Below are 6453 nucleotides of genomic sequence, written 5' to 3'. Positions count from 1 at the left end.
ACTCATGGGACCTCAGTCAAGTGGGGCTGCATTTATACTGCAAAGCAATAGGGCTTAACTGAAATGCAGACCCTCCAGACCTGCAGAGCCCTGGGATCCTGGGTCTGAACCCTGAGTTAGCACAATTGCACTGTAGATGCAAGCGGGGGTTAGGCTTGAGTGTGGGCTCAAGCACAGGTTTATGTTGCGGTGTAGACGTACCCTCAGAGCCTGGGTCAACTGACTCAAACTTGCAGGGCTTGTGCTGCGGAGCTAAAAATAGCAGTGTAGATGTTCCCACCTGGGCTGGAGTGCAGGTTCTGAGACCTACCCCCCTTGATGGGTTTCAGAGCCTTTGGTCCAGCTGAATGAGAGTGTTTACTACTGTGGGTTATTTTTGCAGTGTAGACATACGCTTATAGGAACCCAGAGGCGGTGGTTAGTTTTCCCAGGTTTCTAGGTGGGGAGCTGCAGCCGACTGCAGTCTTGTACTGTTAAGAGGAACCTCTAGCTATTGAACCCAGCCCTTGTTGCTGTGGAGACCTTGGCAGAAGGGTTACACAGAGTGTTGGTCAAACCTGACAGCACGCTGTCACCATTTTACATGGCAGGAGGCCCAGAGAGAGCAAAGGCGAGCGTTTTCAGACTTGGGTGCTTCTGCAGGAGGCCAGGGCCAGCTACATTACTGTCTTTTGTCTAGGTGCTGGCTCAGGTCCTGGGTGGCATCTCCTGTGTCTTGGTGGTACCACGGTTCCAGTGGAGTCACGCTAGCAGGGACTTGCCACAGACACAACTGCCCTGGAACCTTCAGGCTCGGCTGTGTGGGATAGGTGACTTAGTGAATCTGTAGTGCTTTAACCAAGGCTACACGGCAAGTCTGTGGCACAGCTGGGAAACAGAACCCAAATCTCCTAACTCTCAGTCCTGTGCTTGCACAACCAACCTGTGTCTCCTCTCTAGCTGGATGGCAGTAAAAGAGGGAGCCTCGTGTAGCGTAGGTGTAGATCACCGTGTTTCCTGAAGCGGCTATTGGGAAGCTGAACTGAAGGCTCCAGTCTGTATTGTTTTCAAGTGCTCACCTTTCATAACTACCATGTTCATTACAAATGGGGAGAAAAAAAAACCCTGCAAGGAAAAACTGAAGTAAAATAATATGTAAGAGCAGAGACACAAACTCCACTGTCGTAAGTGCATGAAAGGAAGCACAAAGTGGATTAAGTGTGAGGACAAACAATCTGCGGCTTTCTGTGAGCACAGTCTCCTGTCACTTGCCTTTGTTTCAATGTGACCGTGATCCAAGATGTAGAGAGTCTTGGACTATGTTGCAAGCCCTGACTCATCTAAACTACCCTCCATCCCCTGCCATGATTACATGTAAAACACAGACCTAATGTAAGAGTCTGGGACCTGCTTGTAAAGGGGAAAATTATTTTTCTACACAAGCCCCCAAAGAAAGATGTATATTTTGTTGCTTAAAAAGCATCCTGGTCAGGGATCACACTTGCCAAGATGGCCTTTTTCCTTTTAGTATGACAGGGGTGGTGCTGGAAAAGCTTAATGGCTGAAAAGGTGGTGGTATCCCTGGAATTAAATGTGTGTCTTCAGACATTTCTCTCTAGCATCCCACTGAAAATTTGTAAATATGAGTACGTTGCAAATGACTGACAAATGTATTCTGTTCCCAGCATCAGAAAAGTCAAATAACAGAGCTCTATTTGTCATATTGCAAAGCCTGGAAAAGAGCAGGGGTACAACGTACCCTATGGAGACAAGCTAGCTTAGGGTGTGGACTATCTTTCTGTGCTAGGTTTCTATTAGGTGGCTAGTATTTAAGCACCTATAATAGAATATGGAGCCCTTCAGTTTTATGTCCTAGAATCATTGGGCCTATTTCTACTCTCAGATGGATGTAAAGTCATTGGAGAATCTGGTCCATAGGAATTAGAGAGAAATCACATTGTCCCCTACAGTACACTCTAGTGTTTCATCCAGTTTAATTCTATATTCCACATTTAAAAAGCCCCTATGTTACAGGAATGTTAAGGTTGCAAAATGAAGAAATGAAAAGTCAGGTCATGACAAAATAAAGGTCTGTGCAACCTTAACTCAGCTGCCTCATGGCTATGAATTATAATACACAAACTGTTTTCCTTCCAGGCCCAAATCAAGAAAGCACCTAAGCATGTCCCTAAATCTATCCCTTTTCAGAGCACTTAAGCGCACACACTGAAGTACTGTCTTGAACAAGAATGCTTTCCTGATGCTGGATGGAGAGGGGATTGTGTTGTGGAAGGGGAAAATTCTGCAGCCTAGACAAAATTCAAAAAAAAAGAATGTCTTTTGTGAAACCTTTCCACAAATGAAGTCCCAACAATTTAATAATAATAATTAATAAAAAAAAAAAGCAAAAGCAGCCTGGGGGAGTATCTTAGAGGTTTGTTAATTAAATAATACAAATTCCCAAAGGGCTTGTTCCTACATTGCTTTGCACCCAAAGCTCCCCAGGGTACCAGGAGGACAGGATCAGGCCCCTAAATCCCATCCTGCTCTGAGCTCATTGAAGGATCAGGATCTTAGGCTCTAGTCAGCCCGTGTGCTGTCAGCTGTAGAATCAGAGCCTTAATATTCAAATTGTCCATGTAGAAGAATTTACATTCAATGAGAGATTTATTTTTTTGCCAGTGAAGAGTCATGTAATATTAGATCAGTTAAAAATAATTTTGTGGCCCCACAGCAAATAACATTATCATTTCTACCCACTGAAAAGTCAGATACCATGTATCTACACATACAATATCTTGAGCTGTGTAGTTCAATATAAATTAATGTAGGACATTTACAAAATGTAAATTCAGGAGTTTCAGCATACTTTTAAAAATATCTAGACCATTTTAAAAAAAGGATAATATGTTTTTAAGTGGAATAAATTGTTTTTCCAGGTATGGTACATGAAAAACTGGTTGCAACATAATTTGTTATATTTTAAGAAAAATATAAATTGACTAACTTGGAATAAATCCTATCTCATTAATGCAGATTTTTGTAACATGTATAGAAATATGATTTATAAATAAATTGGAACAAATAGAAAATCTGATAGAAAAACAACAAAAATGTGTTTTACTGAATTTTCCAACCAGCTTTAAAGAATATACTGATATCTAAAACAAAACTATGAAAGAAACATAGTGCAGTAGATCAACATGTTTCAAGATTAATATTTTTCCCCCAAACAAGAATACTACAAATTAACATAATTTATTTCAGAATTATTATTGTTGTCTTTTCCCCTTGAGAATTGATTTTAAAGTATAGAAAGATACTAAAAAAACTGAAACATGCCTGCTGAAAACAAAATCCAACAGAGCCCTCTATAACACTCTGATACAAAATTAGAAAAAACTCAGCACAGCTACTAAAAGGATGCCAAGAACATTTTAAACAGGATGACAGAACAACTCTGAAAAGAATAATTTGCTAGTTATGAAACAAGGATTCATAATAAAATCAATAACATTTCTGTACTCCAAGCTGATTTCTGTTTAGATTTCTATTCTATCATATATAAACAACTTTTAAGAAACTTCCTCAAACTTTATCCTCTGTCTCCGACATTCAACACTTTCTCAGTGTATAAAACTTAGCTTCTCATTTTCTAAATGCAAGTTGCGGAGACATGGTACCTTAAGATCTGGAAATATTTCATTATCTCCTTAAGAGTGCCCTTTTACAGAACCACAAGACCTGCCACTCATACTGAGATGGGGAAATTAAAGCAAAACAGAAGAGAAATTGAAACATGAATCTGTTCAGCTGTGGCACAGCCTGCCTGTCAAAAGGGGATTGGAACACTAATCTTATTGTTGATTTACATCAAAATCCTTTAACTTTCATCTAGTTTTTTTTAACCTTCTTGAATCAGTTTGTAAATGTAGATTGAAGGAACAATTCGTATCTTGACAGGCAGCTCAATCAAGAAAATTAATTGAAAATATCTATTAATTGAAAATACCCTTGAAGCAGTGCATTTAATATTTTCCTTCAAATCAGTAAGAATCGTTTACTAAGGAAATGGGAAACTGAAACACACTTTCCTTTTTTTCTTTTTAAAAAAACGTTTCTAGAAAACAGATGTACATAGGATCCTATTAAGTTTTTCTGCATTGATGTTATAATGCATGTTGCTACCTAAACCAAGAATGTGCTGCATGTGTGTGTCATCTATACATACAGATTATTTTTTTTTTAAAAAGAGGGGCATGATAAAGATTTAGTGCTATATACAGTATTTTTAGAAACTGATTACACTTAGAAAATTGTACAAATGCAGAACAGGAGAGGTTCAAGGTGTGAGGCCGGGACATCTTGCTTTCAAAAAGAGCATTCTGTGATGGTTTCCCATCTGTGCACCTGGTTCTTCATATGCACTCCCATTACTCTGAAAGCTTAGCCTGATCTTAGTGGCATTTATTAAGCTGATCAGGAAAGTATGTTAGACCTCAGTGATCACTAAATTAGGGTGAAGTTGATGAGGTTTCAAAAGAGCCAGCTATATTACTGTAAGTTGCACAGCAGGAAAAAGTGAATGAGTTTTTAAGAGGAAGAAGTATCGGGATGCAAACTGAACTTGAACCTAATTGATATTTTTTTTAAATCTCTCTTTGGAAATGTGAACTTTGATGACTTACATCCTCTCCCAACAGGATGAAATAATTCTACAGACCTTGTACTCTTCAAATGCTTCTCTGTTGAAAAGGAGGTAATTGGCCTTAATCATGTCATAAAACTCAGAAATAATTTTTTCCTGTGATAACCGGCATCTCAATGATCAGTGAATTCACAATCTAATGTGAATTCCAATGTTTTCCAGAATGACTTATTGTTGCGCTCATCCCTGGAAAAGGCAGAGAGTAAGACTTTTATGATGTGTTAATCATCACTCTTGGATTGAGGGGAATGTCTGAAGAAATCCTAGGACTGAGACTTGGCCTTCTGTCTATCTGATTAGACCATACAAGCATGTTCAGATCATATAAATGAGTAATGTTGAAAGCGCACATATCTAGCCAACCTTGTGCACTTCAGTTGAGCATGGTAGTGCTGTCCTGTCGAGAGAGGGGGGCAGAGAGAGAGAGAGAGCACTCACGCTCTTCTGCTCACAAAACACGTATGTCTGCATACTCCTTGGGAATGACACCAAAGAATACCTTATAAATGAAGTATGCTTCCCATCAGGGATTACAGCATCACTTGATCAAAGTCCACTGGAAATAGCTCTTGGCAACACAGACATTCCTTGTAAGTCTTCAATCTGCTTGAGCCTGAATGGTGAGGCTGGGAAAAGCAACACTGATTTAAGGGCCTCCGACCAGAGGGTTAGAATAAGGGTTTTATTGTTGTTTGTGGGTTTTTAAAATTTATTTTAAAGAAACACAGTGTGAAATTTGTTTCCTGGATGGGTTAAAAGCATTGGCAATAGATTCATTTCCCTACAAAATTGATTGTGCTCTACAATTTGGCTCCGCTCATATAAAGTAATGCAATACAGGGATCATTTAAAATTAAACAGTTTTTTGACAATCTTGATTAAATATATTGTCATCGGCTGCAGTGCACTGACACACTTGGTAGAGTTAAAGAATGTTTGGAAAACTATAAGCTCTTTCGGCTTTGAATTTAGTGAAAATCTGGGAAATCAGAATATCTACCTGGCAGCTCGTGAGAGACACTTATGTTAATTATTTCCTTGTTAAACTGTCTGTCTGACCCTGTGTGCAAGACTACACATTTGTATACATTTTTATAGGATCTATTTCCCTTAATTGCCCATAAATTAGATACAGATTTACTTGGCCACATCAGTTTATTTGCTATATGCATTTTTGTAATTAAAGATGATGTGGATAGTGCAGTAGAGAAACTGAGTGCTGTACATTTGTTTCTCTCTGGAAGGCCAGTGCTTGGAGTAAAGGGAATCGTGCTGTTGTGTGAGAATAAATGTAACACCATTGTTTATCTTATGCCTTTTGTTCGGGGATGACAAAGCTTGCGACAAACAAACTAATCCTTACAAAATCCCAGTGAGTTGTTCCATTACTACACTATGCCCACTATATAGAGGGGAAAAACTGAGTGACATGATTTGTCCAAAGCCATACAGCAAGAGACTGGCAAATGTACGATAAGTACCTAGAAGTCCTAACCATTAGACACTCTAATGTACTTCCTATATTGCTGCTTAAATAGATCTGGTGTCAGTTTTTCACTTGATACATGCACCTAAACTGCCTTAGATATTAAAGGTAAAAATGCAATGTCAGGGTTCCCTCCCCACTCTGAAATCTGGGATACAGATGTGGGGACCTGCATGAAAGACCCCCTAAGCTTATTTCTACCAGCTTAGGTTTAAAAACTTCCCCAAGGCACAAATTCTTTCCTTGTCCTTGGAGGGTATTGCTGCCACCACCAAGTGAT

The sequence above is a fragment of the Mauremys reevesii genome, linkage group 3 (assembly GCF_016161935.1).
Source record: "Mauremys reevesii isolate NIE-2019 linkage group 3, ASM1616193v1, whole genome shotgun sequence".
NCBI classification, from domain to species: Eukaryota; Metazoa; Chordata; order Testudines; family Geoemydidae; genus Mauremys; species Mauremys reevesii.
The sequence above is the reverse complement of the archived record's forward strand: the minus strand, read 5'-3'. Positions refer to the sequence as shown.